Consider the following 19,316-nt stretch of genomic DNA (forward strand, 5'->3'; position numbering starts at 1 on the left):
ATTCTCTCTCAGGTATGCTTGCTGTATCATTCAGTTGCCTAGATTTATTTATAAATCCTTTGCTATATAAATGAGTATAATGACCATAGTGAAAAGAGAAGGATGATCCAGCTGTGAATTTGGATATATTTATGACCTGTAGATTGAGGGAGGAGCTGATAGGTTAATTCCATTTATTTTGGAAAAGGATATACAAGTACCTACATCAAATGCACATGTGATAGTCATGCCACACTATTTCTTCTTTTATTCATTCATGTCTCTCTAATTTAGTGACTTTAATAACTTTGACACTCAGCAGTAGTGTAAGAATAGCTGAAAATGATGATTAATTAAGCTTCAGTTGTGGAACTAAACTATGCCTTCATTTATTTCTAGATTATTCTTGGATTACTATTTAATACTTAGAATTTTGATTCTATTTAAAACACAAAAGGACAATGCAATCGTCAGGCACAATCAACATGGGTTCACAAAGGCAAAGTCCTGCCTAACTAATGTGATATCCTTCTACGATAAGGTGACTTGCCTAGTGGATGAAGGGAAGGCAGTGGATGTAGTTTTTCTGGATTTTAGTAAGGCTTTTGATACTCTCCTTCACAGTATTCTTCTTGACAAGTTGTCCAGCTGTGAGATAAGCAGGTATACGGTGCACTGGGTGAAGAACTGGCTGAATGGCAGGGCTCCAGGGGCTGTAGTGAATGGGGTTATGTCTGGCTGGTGACCAGTCACCAGTGGTGCTCCTTGGGGCTCAGTTCTCGGGCCAGTTCTGTTTAACATGTTTATCAATGATCTGGATGCAGGAGTTGAATGCACCATTAGCAAGCTTGCTGATGACACCAAATTGGGAGGTGCTGTTGACTTTCTTGATGGACAAGAGGCCTTGCAGAGGGATCTAGATGGATTGGAGCATTGGGCAGTCATCAGTGGCATGAAGTTTAACAAGAACAAATGCCAGGTGCATCGCAAATACCTAGGATGGAGTAATGCTGGGCACAAGTATAAAATGGGAGAGAAGTGGCTGGAAAGCAGCCCTGCAGAAAGGGATCTGGGGCTGCTGGTGTGCAGCAGGGTCCATGTGAGTCAGCAGTGTGAGCTGGCAGCCAGAAGGGCCAACCGCATCCTGGAGTGCATCAAACACAGCTTAGCCAGCCAGTCAAGAGAGATGATTACCCCACTGTATTTAGTGATGGTGCAGCCTCACCCTGAGTACTGTGTGCAGTTCTGGGCCCCACAGTTTAAGAAGGATGTTAAGGTACTTGAACATGTCCAGAGGAGGGCAACAAAGCTGGTGAAAGGGTTGAAAGGCATGTCCTGTGAGGAGTGGCTGAGGACTCTGGGTTTGTCTAGTTTAGAGAGAAGGCAGCAGAGGGGCAACCTCATTGCTCTCTGCAGCTTCCTGAGGAGGGGAAGTCGAGAGGGAGCTACTGACCTCTTCTCCCTGGGATCCAGGGATAGAATGCATGGGAAGGGCTCAAAGCTGCATCAGGGTAGGTTTAGATTGGACATTAGGAAGCATTTCTTTACCAAGAGGGTGGTCAAGCACTGAAACAGGCTTCCTGGAAAGGTGGTCCATGCCCTGTGCCTGTTCCTGCCTTAAAAAGAGGCATTTGACAAAGCCTTTAATACCAGGCTTTAACTTTTGGTCAGGCCTGAAGTGGTCAGGCAATTGGACTAGACGATGTAGGTCCCTTCCAACTGAAATATTCTATTCTATTCTATTCTATTCTATTCTATTCTATTCTATTCCATTCCATTCCATTCCATTCCATTCCATTCCATTCCATTCCATTCCATTCCATTCCATTGTATAAAATCATAGAACTGTTGACATTCAAAGGGACTTCTGGAGATTTTCTAGTCCAACATCCTTGCTCAAAGCAGGGTCAAAGTTAAGTATTCATTGCTACCAATTGCTACCATTTTTACCAAAATTTAAATGTTGCAGATTCCTTTTTAAAGAAGAAAAGTCATGTTGCTCAAATGATCCCAGGTAAAATATGCAATAAAAATAATTGCAAGCTTTTTAAAATATATCCTTATGAAGCTTAAACTGAGTAGAAAAAGAGTTTGGAAATTTTCATAGAAAGTAAGCACATGAAACTGAATCAGAAGAGAGACTGTATTTGCCAGAAGGCCAAAAAATTCACTTGAGAATTGTATATAGCCCAAAAAAGAGTTCTAAAATGAATAGAAGAAAGAAATACAAGACACTAGAGTGACGTAATAATTTTTTTTTTTTTGTATGAAAGGACTATTATGCTATAAAGGAACTGAAGCCATAAATTACCTATAACATTACCAAACAATTCTCAAAGGAATTACATTTTGTGACCTATAAGTAGCTATAGTAGCTAAAGCCCAGATCCTTTAGTCACCATTTTCCTTGATATTGGCACTGTCCTGTATTTTAAAGAATTTAAAAATTGTTTAGAGTTAAAAGAAATCTTATCTTAGTGGAGGATTATAGAATAATTTAGGTAGCAGACACCCCTGGAACTCATATAATCCTTAACGGTTGATTCGGCTATCCCTCCTATTCTTCACCCCAGTATGTCCCTCCCTAAATTTATTTCCTCACCAAAGTGGATTGTTTTGGAGAGTAGTAATGTACTATATAATGCCATGTTTTAAACATATATTAAGTATACTTCTACCATGCAAAATATACTCTGCAATCATAAAGCTGTGCATTTTATGCCTGGAAAGGACCTCCTAAAAGCATATTCCTCCCTTCCCCTTCTGAAGCAGAATCAAATCCATGAACAACCTGCAGGGGCAGGTTCTTCTTTTAAAAGCATGGAGCTTCCTTGCACCCTTCTAGCATCCTCTCCACATGCTTAACTCTCTTCCTTTAGGAAAATTTGTTGAAACATCTGAACTCAATTGTATTTCTTCTAGTTGAAGATGATTAGCTCATGTGTGCTTACTTGTAATGACCTAAGAGAATAACTGAGAAGGTTCTAAAACATAAAATACTATTAAACTCCTATTGATTTTTTTTCTGCTCAAAACAGACCCAAATAAAACTTTCCTGAAAAATTGACATTTTTTTCACCATTCATAGATTTTTTTTTTTACGAATTATTGTTTATTCTTACTATGTAGTACCCAGGCATGCCCACAGTATTCCGTCAAAGTTCCAAAAATAGAACAATGCCATTAGCATTCTGGCAATTGATACAAAATAAATCAATACCTTTTATATTCTGATATTACAATTATAAAATATTTTGGTCTGGTTGTTCACTTTTTTCTGAGGTTGTCTTTTCTGGATTTACAAAGCCATAGTTTGAGTAATATGCAATTTTACTATATAGCCATCTGCTTAGCACTGGGTGAAAATAACCTACCTTAGACCCAGCCTAGTGAAAAAGCCACAGCCAAATTCACAACTTTCACAGTAAAAAAAAGGTTTCCATTAACTCTAAAAATAGACATGAGGTTTTGTCAGTATTCCCAAATTGTATGAAAATATTGTGATGACACACACAAAAGGAATGTAGAATTCCTTTTAGAACCCGTACCATAAAGTTAGAAACAAGGTATCTGGGGGGAGGATCCAATTAACTTCATAATTATGCATGGAATAACAAATATAAATAGCAGTGACCTTGTAGACTTACTGCATGCTGCCTTATAAATCCTATTATTTTATTTGTCCTTTAGCTAACAAAGACACTAAAGCCTTACCATGTAACTTGCTAGCCCGACATTGCACTCAAATTCACTTCAATAGAAGTTTGAAGACATTCAAAGAAATCTAGATAACAGATCACGTTGTTGTATCAAGATGTATGCTTGGAAGACCAGTACAGGTACAGCAGAGGATAGTACCCTAGGAAAACTGCTCTTGCAATATAGTAGTGCTGAGAAATAAAATATTATCTAAAGCAGGAAAATGCAACGGTCCTTAGGTTTTAATGTCTTTGAGGGGTATATATTTCTTATATCTTTCTTTGTAACAAAAATATCTACTCTGTCCTTGTAAAACTGTAAATAATCAAAATCAATAGGAGATTTGTAGAGTTTCAAACAAACTGAACAAATAGTTCCCTGAATATATATTATTTTGATTGGAAAATCAAAACACAAGAATATTTTTTCTTTACATTTTTTGAAGAATAGCTTAAATAAAAACCTTCTTTCTCCTTTCTTAAAGTGTCTTTGCTTCATGATAAGTGACCTCCTCTGATCCTTTTCTAAGTTTAAAGAGTACATTCAGCTAGGCAAAAAAGTAGTTCCAATATCACGTGACTGACCCCAGCCAAACATCCTTCAAGTGTGAAAACACATAGTAACAAAATAAGCTCAGAATTTCTTCAGAACAAAACCACATAGTAACAAAAAAAAAGCTCAGACTTCTTCAGAACAGGATTTCCAAAACATCACCGTCAAGAAGGACTGCTATGGTTAGTAAAGTACACCAAGTTCATAAAGAAAATAATTCAAGCTATTTTAAATCTTTCCAATGTAAGTCTTTAAAAAGGTGTTCTAGCTTTGTAATAATGCCATCATTGGTGAGATGTTTTCAAGCAACACATGCTCAATGGTGCACTTGTTTTCATCTCTTTTCAGTGATGTTGCACTCCTCTTGTTATTCCTCATTTTTGGGGTCAGATCCCTATCATTTACTGCTAACTATGTTTCAAATTATCCATTGTTCTGGATTGTTCACACCTAGTAATATGCTTAGCAACCAGCACTTTGGTGAAATCATAGTTTAGAAATTGTTTGTAAAAAAATCATATGATTAGCATCAAAGTTATAAAACATGCTAATTTAAATGTATGAAGAAGCACAACCTTGTAAAATAAAGCATTTATGCACTTCATGAGTCATAGTCATTAATAAATTTTGACATATATGCGGGATTACTGTTTGCCTGAAGATGTTGAAGAGTGTCTCTGAGTAGCAGACAAAAAGGGAGAATACAATTGGGTCTTGAAACCTGTCAAAATAAAATTAAATTTATAAAATATGATGAAGAAATATAGGGAAGTTGGAACCTCTAATGATTCGTACTTAAAATGTAAATATTTTAATAAGTGAATGCATAATCATTTATGTACTTGTTAAGTAAATGAGTGACCCAGAACATGAAAGTAACAGTAGCAGTACTTGTCATGACGACACAGATAAGACAAACCACAGTCTTCCTCCATAAGATACAATATTGAGTGTTTCTTTCCTACTAGCCATCTATTACATACAGCATCACTTCTCAGTCACAATAATCTCACAAATCTTTAGAAGCCCAGTTTTGACCTTTTTAAGGAGTTGTTTAATAAAGGTATTCTGAACACTTGAATGAAAGGATTTTAAGAAACCGAACAGCCTGTGTTTATTACAAGATATGTTGAAAGGGTAAATAGAATTCTTTTTACCTTATCATCACATTTTGGCAGTTCTTTCTCTATATACATCTACAAGTATTTTTAAGCTCCTTTTAGTATGGATCTAATTGCTCTTAGTATGTCTTAATGATAGGAACTAAATTACCAAAGAAAATTAGGCTTAGTATCAATACAAAGAGGTTAGCTTTATATTTAAGTATTGCATCTTCCACACATCCTTCAATTGCCCTGGGAATTAATTTTTTTTCCTATTCATGTGATAAAAAAAGTCACATTTTCTTTCTATTCAATTAACTGTCTCCTTCCTTCTATTCAATGGATCTATTAATTTTTTCTGCATAGAAATGAGTTTAAGATACTCATGTTTAAAAACAGGTTAATTATTCATAAAGTTTATTAATTTAATACTTACATCTACTTAAATTTTTAGAACTTTTGCTGTGTGACAGTAATTGCAAAATTTCAGGTCTCCATTGGAAGAACAACTTTGTGCTAGGACATACTGAATATAGAATCATAGAATTGTTTAGGTTGGAAAAGACCTTTAAGATCGAGTCCAACCATCAACCCAACACCACCACGCCCACTAAACCATGTCCTGAAGTGCCACGTCTATGCGTTTTTTGAACACACTCCACCACCTCTCTGGGCAGCCAGTTCCAATGCCTGACAACCCCCTCAGTAAAGAAATTTTTCCTAATATCCAACCTAAACCTCCTCTGCTGCAACTTGAGGCCATTTCCTCTCATCCTATCACCAGCCACCTGACAGAAGAGACCAACACTCACCTCACTACAACCTCCTTTCAGGTAGTTGTAGAGAGCGATAAGGTCTCCCCTCAGCCTCCTTGTCTCCAGACTAAACAACTCCAGTTCCCTCAGCCGCTCCTCATAAGACTTGTGCTCTACACCCTTCACCAGCTTCGTTGCTCTCCTCTGGACACGCTCCAGCACCTCAATGTCTTTCTTGTAGTGAGGGGCCCAAAACTGAACACAGTACTCGAGGTGCGGCCTCACCAGTGCTGAGTACAGGGGAACAATCACCTCCCTGCTCCTGCTGGCCACACAATTTCTGATATAGGCCAGGATGCCACTGGCCTTCTTGGCCACCTGGGCACACTGCCGGCTCATATTCAGTCGGCTGTCAACCAGCACACCCAGGTCTTTTTCTGCCTGACAGCTTTCCAGCCACTCTTCCCCAAGCCTGTAGCGCTGCATGGGGTTGTTGTGACTGAAGTGCAGGACCCAGCACTTGGCGTTGTTGAACCTCATACAATTGGCCTCGGCCCATCTATCCAGCCTGTCCTGATCCCTCTGTGGAGCCTTCCTGCCCTTGAGCAGAGCAACCCTCCCTCCCAGCTGCAAACTTACTGAGGGTGCACTCGATCCCCTCATCCAGATCATTGATAAAGCTATTAAAGAGAACTGGCCCCAGTGCTGAGCCCTGGGGAACACCACTTGTGACCAACCACCAACTGGATTTAACTCCATTCACCACAACTCTCTGGGCTCATCCGGTCAGCCAGTTTTTTACCCAGCAAAGAGTACACCTGTCTAAACCATGAGCCGTCAGCTTCTCAAGGAGTATGCTGTGAGAGACAGTGTCAAGGGCCTTACTAAAGTCCAGGTAGACAACATCCACAGCCTTCCCTTCATCCACTAGGCAGGTCACCTGGTCATAGAAGGAGATCAGGCTGGTCAAGCAGGACCTGCCTTACATGAACACATGCTGGCTGGGCCTGATCCCCTGGTTATGAATATGAGTATTCTGTAAAGAATTTTGGATTAGTGGTTCATTGGCTACATATTCTCCAAAAGCAGTTGTTTAATAAAGCCATTGTTTAATCTATGCAAGTTATTTTACACCTATGAAATTAAGAGTAATTTCAGTTCAGTCCCTAGAATGTAAGTAACTGGTATGAGGCATGCCATTTTAAAGCCATCATCAATGGAAATAAAGTCTAGTTCAAGGATGCATTGCACAGAAATGAACTAATGGAACAATTATTTTGTCTTTCTAGACTACGATATTTCTCATTTTGTATCAATTCTGTCATCCTGTACTACCAAGATTCTTACACGCTCAGTTGTTCTTGCCTAAGATTTGGTGCAGGATTAAATTGCAAATTCTGGGCTTTACCTTAGCTATTCCTACATTTTGTTTCACTGTAACAAATTCCCTGTTGATTAAAATCAAAGGAAAATCATCTCTGTACAAATGAATTTCTTAAACTTCCCTATTACAAATACTACATACTGTAGACATAAAACTAATTATTTGAGGAAAACTTTAACCACAGTTTTTATCCTAAACTTTCCATGAAAATTTCTCTAAGCATCCTTTTTTTAAAGTACAGCATAACATAAAACCAAACCAAAACAAAACAGAAAACAAAACAGTAATAACACTCCAATGAGACCAAAAATTTTGAGTCTATTGTGGAAAATTGTACTTTGCCATTCTTCCAAGAACCCATAAAAATACATATATAATGTGGTACAGTAGTATTTCTGGGTCATGTCTATGAAAAATATGAAGCAAACCCAAACTCTATTCTTTGTATTTTCACAATTTATTATGAAAAAAACTAATATAAAAAATTTATTTTGTGCAGATTTTTTAGAGTGTATGGGATATCACACAAACTTTGAAGTCAACAGACAAAGGATAATAATATGGCTTGAGCGGTTGGACACTGTTTACTGAATTTCTGGAAAGAATTATTATAAAGATTGTCAGTAAACAGTTTCCCCTGAGTAGAATGTTTTAATGATTTATTGCTTACCTAGGGTGACTCATCTTTTAAGGTAACAAATCTGTTCTATCTCAGAAAGCAACCTTTATCCCAAATGCAGACTACAGGAAGATATTAATAGTTTGTGCAGAAATGTCTCTGGAAGTTCTTACTCTGTCTTAAGCTCCGTTCCCTGTTGTGCCTCAGTCCCTGCTTGTGCTGTATGTTGATGTTCAGATATTCAACAAATCTGTAGCTGAATTAGAGTATGTTTCTCTGACTCTAGTTACCCAAATCTGGTTTATCCCACCTCTTCTTGTTTCCAGCGCTACAATACTGGACGGCTTTAAATGAACATTAAGTAATCCAAACCTAGATACCATCTCTAAGTCTACCTGCTCATCTCTTGTTCCTGAAAACTAAGTGTTGCAGTTCTGCAGTTCTTAACTGGTATTCACAAAATGCTCCCAGCAGTAAGAGGCTGTAATAAAATTTTGTGCAATGTTACTTTCCTTAAAAATTAAATATTACACATTACATTTGAAAAAATCAAGCACTGAAGTCAAGACATTCTGAAGTACAGTTAGTTTTTCCTCACAAATTTCAAACAAGTGTTTTATATTTTGCACATATACTGTTCTGTAGTCTAAAGTTAATTGATTCTTTTCTGAGGGAAAATATATAACATAACATCAAAATTTTTATGTGGGAAATTCTTTTCTGGAGAGTAGAAATTGATGAAAGGCTTCGAGGTGTTTGAGAGATACCTGTCAGTAGCTGAATGATCTGTAAAAGTTGTCAAAGTGAAATTTGTGTCCTCGAGAAAAATGATGACATTTTCTTAGTGTATATTCAAAATTGGATTAAAGGTTCTGATGCCTCCTCTTAAAGTTATTTAGAGCTAAGTGAGAAAGCAATGGAAAAATTTACATCACAGGAAGCATTCCCATGCTGCCCGAGTATATTGACAAGGAAGCTTAATGAACTTCTCAGGCATTCTAAAACACATCAATTTCTAATTTCAGTTACTTAATCCATACACTCATTTTTTTTCTTTTGAACATACAAAATGAAATAATAACTGCAGCCATTGCAGTCATAGTTCAGTTTGCATCACTAGCTGGGAATTCAGAATCAATTAATATGAAATTACTTGAAATAAAAGTACAGTTGCTGCTACTGTAGGTGAAAGTTTCTTATAATTGCAAGTAAAAAATTTTAGCAAGTAACTTTTGAAAATTATCTTTTATATTAAACCTTGTTAACTAATAGGCAGCCTGCTCTATGTAGGTTAATATGTTTCAATAGAATAAAGGTAAACAACAAAAACAACATGTATCATTTCAAGAAAGTTTACTTTCTCTCCCCACTGTATGAACATTAAGATCAAAAAGTTCTTAATATAATTGTTCTGTTAGATCTTAGCTGACTTTTCTCAGCAAACACAATATTGCTGTAAAATGGTTAACAGTAAAATCAGTAGTCTAAAAAATAGAAGCAGATTATGACCAATAATGAATATTTTAAGTTTTCACAACAAAATCAAGACAATTATTCTATAACTAGTGATAGAATTGTTAAAGGACTTGCAGATAATACTCTGCAGTCCTGAATATACTATTCCTGAATTGTGCATTGCTCCGTGTTAGCTACATTCTGAGCCAGGACATATGCAATAAGTGCCAGAAGTGCAGTTTCTGAAAAAACAGGAAGAACAGAGGATTGCATTATTTTGTTTCCACACCTGCAGCTGTGATGTTTGAAGGCATCAGCACTCTGGCTGTAGGGTTCAGGGAATATAGCTTTGGCTTAACCATAAGGAAATGTTTTTCCTTTCCTTTCACGAAAGAAAAAAAAAGGCCTGGTGGTTTCTCCTCTGCTCCTGCACGCTCCTCTGGCTATTTACTGCTGCTAGGGAAGAGAGGTTATGGACTGCCATTGGAAATGCTTTGAGTAACTGTGGACAAAATAGCGATAAAATAGAGAAAAAAAATCCATATTCTGAAGTCAAACAAAATAATGCTTTTACTAATTGAAAGCATAATTCTCTCACACAAACTTGCTCATCAGTTATACAAAACCTGTGTTCAAACTGTTGAAAAACTGAACGAGGTGTTCATATACGTATGCATATGTACATGGCAATCAACAACAGATAACCACCAATGCTTATAAAATTACCAAGTTTAGCAGAAGCAAAATATTTGAGTTCAAAATTTTTAAAGCACTTTGCTTAATAAGTAAGAAACTTATCCCGTGAAGTGTCTCAAGACTCAAGGGTAATGTTCTCTTAACCAGCAAAACCTGCCTAAGATTTTCAGCCCCCTACCAAATGAGATCCTATATTAGATGTTTAAACCAGAATTCTGTTGACTAGTTCAGTATTTTACTTTTTAAAATAACTTACAGAGGAAACTCCATTTAGAACACGGCAGCTAATTAAAAATAAATAGCTCATTTGGAAGTATCTTCTCTATTTGTTTTTGAACAGCTGAAAGAGATTCATTACTAATGAACTAGCTACAAAAAATCTTTTTCTTAAGTCTTTCCTCCAAAATATTCTTTTTTTAAATAGCCAATCATACTTTGCTCTGCTTATTCATGTAAATTACTTATAACAAGGCTTCTCTTAATTATAACTAACAGGTTAACATAGTCAAGTTGTTTCTATTCTGTTTGGATGCCTCTGCAAGCAACATATCAAAGCACACATTTTGAGGTGGTCATACAGGCATTTTAAAAAATAATAATAATAATGCAGAAGTAATCAGGTGAGTGAGTATTCATAGAAATTTATGTTCTGCAGGTGGTCTTAGGAACAAATAGTTGTTCTTACAGCTGTTCACAGGAGACTGAAAATTAACTGGTAATACTAAATTGCTGATATTCCTCTTTAATAAGCTTTTACCTATCATCACAACTAACTGCTGTTTATCTAAATTAGTAACTTAAAGTAAATATTGACCCACTATTGACAAATAAGTCAGATACCTTGCCAACTAATAAAACAGAACACAAATAACGAGAACCAAATGTAAGTAAAGGTATCTTGATTTCAGTTCTTGATTTGGTTTTTACTACCTATTCTGTAGAAACATAATTTTTCTTTTAAGCTCTTAAACAATTAGTGTACATTGCTTCTAACTTTTAATGCATTAGAACCTAATTATATTTGTTTCCTCTAGATATCATAGAAAAATATAATGTAAAATATGACAGAGTAAATAATATAAAAAGTCACAAATGTGCCTTATCATTTTGAAGTAGGTATATTTACAGAAAGTGATGCTTATTAGAATATGTACTTTCTGTTAAATAATCATATACTTTAACTTCCTAACTTGCAGTATTTACATGAGTTTATCTTGCACAGAGACATTAAATAGTGTATATTGTACACATAACATGAGTGAATCCTATCATAAGGCAAGGGTAGATGAGCACGGAAAAAACAGGAGTGACCACTTGGAAACAGAAATCCCTGAAAGCACATCCTAGATTTGGTACTTATCTACCTAAGTATACCTGTAGCACATAATAATTTTAAATGTTTCAGAGACGTAGAGTCATTCTGAACTGCAGAGCATTCAATAGAGATTCCATAGCACTTGCTGTTTACTGACTGATCATAATTAGCTGAATTTAGGCCAGATTTTTAAATACTTTATTATTTGAACAAAAGTACTATTCCATTCTAAATTTATCAATCCTGAATTATAATGCAACTAATATTTGGTCCTCCTCATTCACACTGTGTAGAGAGTTCATCTTGATGAAGGGGCTAAGGTTCGAAGTTGTATTTATACTCACATTTTGCCATACAAAATTTGAAAGCACCCAATGGAGGAAAGAAAAAACAAATATAAGGGGAACAAGGAAAAGTATGCAATTTTTTATACTCTATCAAAAGAAGAGTATCAGAGGAGTATAAAAAATTATCTTAAGGTTTTCCATTATAAATGTGGGAAATACTTATCTATTTTTCTTGATGAGTTTCCAACCAGATAATCTACTTACTTTAAGCATGAAAATGTTTCTTAGATTAAATTAGCATCCTCTACCATTTAATTGATATTATGCTCAGAAGAATAAATATCTTAAAGTTAATGGCTATATTGGCAAAATAGATACCCAAAAGTTAATCCTGAAAAACACCAATAATTTTTCAAATTTAAAAAAAGGACATTGGTCTTTCTCTTATCCCATTTCTTGTTCCTCTTATCCTAATGAATACATGGTATAAGGTCAGACTAGCTCTTTTTTTTTTTCCCTTTTTCCTTTTCTTTTAATCAACCAAGTGCAACAAAGACTTATTTGAACAAATTTTTTTTTCAAATTTTAGGAGAACTGGCAAACTGGATGAAAAATCATAACAAAAGCAGAAGTTGAGCATGGAAGAGGGAAGAGTCACTGAACAGGCCATCAAGTCACTCATGTTTTCAGAGAGAAGCAGAATAAGACAGGACAGTAACAACTTTCAATAGAGTTCTCTGTTCAAGCAGAGTAGGAAGATCAACTGAAATGTAAGATGAACAGATTAGTCCTAAAATCCAGACACATTGTCTAAATTATTATTACCTGTACTGAGGTAGACATCATTAAGTGAAACTTGGTAGGTAACAAACTGTTCCTTTCTAGAAAGAGAACTGTCCATGTGATGACTAGGAGGTATTATCCATTAGGATTTACTTTCAAATTATCAAATGTCAGTGGGGTCTTCTTATAGTTAAATAAAATCATCACCTTATCAAGATTTTCCATAGTATATATTCACATTTAACTAGCCAAGGGGTTTAACAGAAAACTGTATCATGTGAGGAAGACAGGAAAGAATATTTCCAAAACCTCTAAAAAATTTTATCTACAGCACTCAAAATAGCTGTTCAGTAGTCTGGTGGCATCTCCATTGATCTGGAAGGGAGAAACCAGTCAGGTGAATAATAACTTCATTTGCTGCAAGGTTTCCCTAACATCTTCATTTATTGCATGAATGCATCTTTCTATTAAATTCTCCTATCTTTTCCTCTCACAAAGCAGTGAACACTATACCACCTCTTAAGTTATCATTTCTAAGGCTAACTCCAGTTAATTCTTATCACAGACAGATGTATTTCAACACAGACCATCTCTAAGAAATGTGATAGTGCCACACCTCATGTGTCCATGACATATCACCACAGGTGTTGCAGATAACCTCCATGTTCCTTTCAGAGTGGAAATAATATCCTCCCAGGTTACAGGGAAACAATATACCAGTCTTTTTAAATGAACTAAGTTCACTTTTAAGTAGAAAGTTCAATGAATGCAATGCACTAAAATTATGTTAGCCAAGCCTAACTTTTCAGAGAATAGCGTAATGGTAAAGCAGAGAAACATGTTGAATTATAGCTTTCTCATTAGACTGTTTTCTTTTGGAAACAACTGCCTTCCACAACCAAAGAAAAATCATTATTATATGCAGGAAAACAAAACAACAACAACAAAAGGGAAAACTAGTTTTAGTCCATAAATCATAATGCTTCTCAACAGTATTTGAAGCTCCAGGGCAGAGATTACCAATGTGACAAAGGAAAAAAAATCCAGATCATCTAAGTTACTTAAATATCCAATCATCTTTTGAAAATAAAACATGCATTTTGAATAATTTATATATGTTTAAAATTGTAAAAAGAATTTAACAGGGGTCTCCCAGTCAGATTTCAGAATGTCTTTCATTATTCCAACTCTGTGTATTGTCTCAAGAATATCACCATCTTTAAACAAAAGGGTCAGCACTTTTTTTTTTTTTTTAACTAACTTGGAAATAAGAAGAATCAAAACACAGCAGAAAGCAGAATTCTTGAAGGACAGGCAGTTTCAGTTCAGCTGTCAATTGAGCAGAATCAGATCAGATTGTGTGGTCTGTGTATTTGACAAGAGTAAGCAACCATTCACTGAGTTTCAGGTTCACTCTACCTCCGTTTCCAGGTACTGCTGGGTCAAATCTTGTCAATGTGGATAGAGTCCCTTAATCTAAACTATTGGAAGTCATTCTGACAGTGCCTTTTGAATGAGGGAATGATGCTATGGTCTTAATAGTTTGTGAAGCAATAAATTCACAAATTCAAATAATGCCCATGATACCATAAATTTTACTTGGAACTTCATTGTAATCAGTTTTAAAAAGATTTAATTTATATATAATGCTGTATTTTATATATAACAATGAAAATTTAGGTTTAAAAAATGGATTGATAGAGAGAAGGACATGCATTGTTTATTTTGTCACTTATTTTATACTCAGTAAATTATATTGCCTTTATGTTCATTCATAATTCAGTTTTATAGGGTGAAGTTTAGATTTCTGAAGTTGATTTCACTTTTGCAACTGCAGGTAGGTGTATCTATTTTTTGAATATTCAAAAGCAGTAGACATCAATGTGCCATCTTTCAGTGATAAATCCAGAGCCACACTCTAAAAGGAAGAATCCAAAGTAGTTTATTTCCATTTGCTACTGTATGTTCAAAAGGCCTCTTAGCCGTCTAATGATCACTTAGTATTTAATGATGATGTAGTCAAAATGTCAAATAAAGGATATTATTTTCTTTCTGAGTTTCCTTTATTGACTTCATAAATTATCCTAAGGTCTTCCACATCCTTTACAATTTCAATTTTAACTTCCTAAGGCTTTTTGTTTGGCGTGTTCTTTGCTTTTGCTATTGATATCATGGAATAATACCTAACCTCTTTGAACAAAAGCAGTTGCTCATCCTGTAGCTAACAAAGTAACACCCACCAGAACTCTTTTTTAGATGTAATGATCACTGATTTCTCCAATGTTCTATCAGACAATTGGTCTAATTAATTTCAATAACAGTAAGGCTTGGAATGAAGTAAATTGTTAGAAGTTAATCTCACACTATTGAGGGCCTCTTCATCCTTCTCCTGTCTTCTAATCTGCATCCAGTAATGTGAATGCCTCTGTTGTAAACCACCATACTTCCAAATAATTGTCTTTTACAAACATAAAAGACACAAATTGCTTCTGTATGAATAACACAGTAAACAGGAATACTCATTAACAGAGTAGTTCCCAACCCACAGTAGTTCAGGTAATGTGAACATGGAACATCAACAAAAGTTATTTCTTAACCTAAAACCTTGAAAGAATGCTAGATTCAACATCATCTGCATAGAAGAACAGTCTTTTGCGTTACCATCTTTACTATGCTATTCACCTGGTTAGCTTCTAGCAACCACTTTTAAATAAAATGCCAAATGTTGAAAAGCCTTCTTAACCACGCTTGCTGCTGCAGGTTACATGGATGCAGACAGAATGGAGAATTGATGGATAAACACTGAAATATTTTTGTCTGCGCAGTGTATTAAAAAATTTGGAAAACCTGCTAAAAATATGGCATGGATTTTAAAACACATACAAAGCTGATCATATTTAAAAAAAACTTTTTTTTTTCCTTTAAATAGTATTGCTATTGTTACCTCTGTGTTTCTTCTTCATTTCTAGGTCTTTCTGATACATTTTCTTTGCTTTTTTGTAAACCCTTCAACATTTTTAAAGCATTTTTTTAAAAAAGTTCCTGCTATGAAGAATAGACAGTTTATACCCAAAATCTTGGTTTCCCAAACCTCTTTCTGGCTAAAAATGTGATTAAAAATGAATAAATGCCATTCCATTTAGAAAAAAGAAATTACAGAAAGTTTGTGATCTGATGGTGCCTTTCCCCTGTAAATTACATACACACTTTCTGCCCATTGTAGCTACAGTACCTTGCACTCAGCCTTTGGGATTTGCACGTAGTTAGGAGAAGCTGATTAAATGTCCAGTTTTGCTTTCATCCCTGCAATTTCACTGCTGTGATGAACTCCAGCATCTGGCTGGAGTCAGCCAGTTCTCAACATTTTTTGTCTGCTGGGTCTTACTCAAAGAATACCTTTCTAGGAATTATTTTTAACTTCTTCCTTTTTCCCCTCCAGAATTATTAATTGAGTTAGAACAGATGATTCTTGCATGGGTGTACAGAGAATGAAAGGTAGGTGCATTTTATTAGCAGAAATGGTCTGCCATTCTTTTCTCAATACTTATTCACTGCACTGGCTAGGCTGACTTCTAATTACATAAGGGATAAATGTGGTTTTACTGGTTTTGTAGATTTTAGGAGTGGTTCCAATGTGTTCTTTCTAACATGATACAGTTTGTCCTGAAGATCATTAGGAAATCTGTAACAGGAACACTAGTGATTAATTATTCTAGATGAATAGGTGGAAATGAATCTAATCTTATACACTATAAGCTCACTGCACTGTAGTTAGAACAGATTTTCCTTCTCTGCCAATTTGTGCTTGCTATGTAATTATTCAAAAGTGAATGACAAAGATTTTAAAAATTTACCAGTTGAATTTTCTTCTGGATTTATAGCTTAAGAGTATAGATACTTTTCCACTTATACCAAAACATCAACTTTCAAACAGAGCTTAAGTTAAAAAAAAAAACAACAAAAAAGGTCACATTCTAAAATCTACAATCTAGGTGCTGCTACAGAATGAGTTAAAAATTTAAACACCCTGTTGAGGTATACAAGTCTTGTATAAAAAGATCTATGTTAGAGTCATGCTTCAAGTATTTTAGTTACATTAAATCTATGCTAGAACTCTACAAATGCTATTTAACTGCAATTTTTTTTTTTGTCAGTTAAGGCACAATATCGTTCTTAAGTAAGGCATTGATGATCTTTGGTACCTCTGCTGTTCTCTTCTTTTAATCTTATTTGAAAGATAAGGTATACCTTTCCTCTCACTAAGACTGGCACCAAAAAACCTGCTGTCCAAAACCCAGGAAAATTAGTATAAAGATTTTTTTTCAAAATTATTTAAATACCTGAAACCCAGAAAAATTTGGACATTGTACACTGAAGAAAACAAATTAGTAGTGTGTCTTCATTAGAAAGGGATATCAGTATAAGGTTAACTTAAATATTCTTAGTGTCCAGAAATTATTAATAGTTGAAACCAAATTCTATCATGTTCTTCCATTAGGCTGTTAGTGTTTTCTTTATTAGCAATAAAAGTTTGAACAATGTGTCCTTGCTCTATCAACATAATTCCTCTGTTTAATGGACTTGGTGACTGTATCTTGACAGTAACAGATGATTCCTGAGTAAACTATAAACTAAGGAAGCTAATCAGGGAGATTAATTGTCCATTCTAATGAAAACAATAAAATTAAAGGCAATCTTACAGTTTATTAGATGAGCACAGATCAGTGGACATAACCTTCTGCTCAACTGAAGTACCACATATGAAAAATTTTATGTAAAATAATTATGCACATGAAAAAATTATACGCCTTCCAGAAGGTCCCGATATGTCTTCTTTCCAGGTTTGTTCCTTTTTTTCCAAGCAACAGAAGTAACATTTTCTCAGATTTAAAAAAAAAAAAAAAAAGTCAACACATTTTATGTTTGATCTGTATTTCTAGAGGTAAGACTATCTCAGTCTTTCAGCTCTTTGTCTCTTCTTGACAGCAAATAGAAAGGTTTGTGGAGTTTTTTGGCAAGATGATCATATGAAAAATATTCTTTGATACTATATGAACACTAAGACCCCCCAAATAAACAGAAAATAATTATGATGTATCATTGTAGGGCATTTATGCTGGACAACATTTCCTATATTACTTTTCATTACAGTGTTTCATAGACACATAAAAGTCAAGAAAAGTTTTACATTCAACAAAGAAATAATTACAAATTTCCAAATAATAGATGCTGCCAAAATTAACTTTTTCTATTGCATGGTAGTGTTGAATGCGTGCAGTGAGCTTTCCCAAGTTAGTCAGGAAAGACCACAATGATAGGAAGACACTACTGGGAATAATACCCTTCTCTACAAAATGCATCATGTTTGTGCTAAGCTAGTGAGACACAAGTAGATGTTACAGAGCTGTGGGGTGAATGTGATTGATGTTTCGTTTGTAAGCATAAACAGGACAAAGCTGTTGCTTAAAGCCAGAATCTTAATGTGCCTAATCCATTACCCAATGGAAAAATAAGTAGCACCTGACAAAAGGGACAGCATGGACTCAGTGAGCCCAAATAAGCACTTATCCTCAGACCAGCACAGAGACATGCTTTCACTAATTTAAAGCTGAGAAGCAAGTATAATTCTACAGCTCTTGATCCCAAAATCTGATTTTCCCTAATTCTAATTCTCACTGCCTGTTTTTCCCATTTTTTTTCTTATTTTTCAAATTACTTAATTTCATGTCTCTGATCTTGATTTTTTTGCACTTCTATTATATTTTTTAATTGTTTTAAAAGTTCAGTATGGTGGAAATGTTTTGAAATCAACTTTTGATTTGACCCAGTTTGTTAATTTTAAACATTTTTAAAAAGAAAGAATGTTAGAAAGGCATTAATTTTTCCTTTTTTTAATGCACTTTCATTTTTCCATGATTAGATGATTATATAGTTTTCTCTATATTTCTCTATATGCTATTTCTGTATTTTATTTTACTACCTTTTTCAGTTTCCTCTGCTTGACTCACACTGTGACTGATCAATAAACCCCTAAAACAGAATAAGGCTCAGAGGAGGTGGGCAAGGGTGATGTGCCTGTGAGGCTCAGGGAATAACGTAGAGTGTGATGGACCACAGCTGTTGCAAAGAAGCTGACGTTGATCTCAACACAAAGGGAACCGAAGGCCTTTGTTTAAGATAAGCAGCTATCAACTGGTGGTGTAAATGTTTCGCCCTGAGTTCATTAAGAGTGTGAATGTCCCCCTGAGTAAGCCAGACCAGCATGGGGAGAGTAAATACTCAGCCCAACACAGAGTATAAAACCAGACAACCAGCAAAAGAATTTTGAAGAGAGAAATGGGCTTGAGTTCGCATCAACCCTCCTATTCCTTCCCGGTGACTGGGAACACCTAGCATTGTGACAGGAAGCACATGGTAAAGACTGGTAATAAGAATCACATTAGTATTGTGATTGAATTGTACATTGCAATTGCTATGTTTTGCAAAGTATAACTTAAATTTGTATTGAGATTTCAATGTATTTTTATCACCCTACTAAATCAGAAACACTGTGTGACATCAACTATCTTCATATAACTAAATTTGGTATTAAACATTACACCCTCCTTGGTGGAATATTTAAAAAACATGGTCAGACATACATCAAATGAGTCCAGGTAGCTATCAATTTTATGGCACAATACTGCATT

The sequence above is a fragment of the Harpia harpyja genome, chromosome Z (assembly GCF_026419915.1).
Source record: "Harpia harpyja isolate bHarHar1 chromosome Z, bHarHar1 primary haplotype, whole genome shotgun sequence".
Taxonomy (NCBI): domain Eukaryota; kingdom Metazoa; phylum Chordata; class Aves; order Accipitriformes; family Accipitridae; genus Harpia; species Harpia harpyja.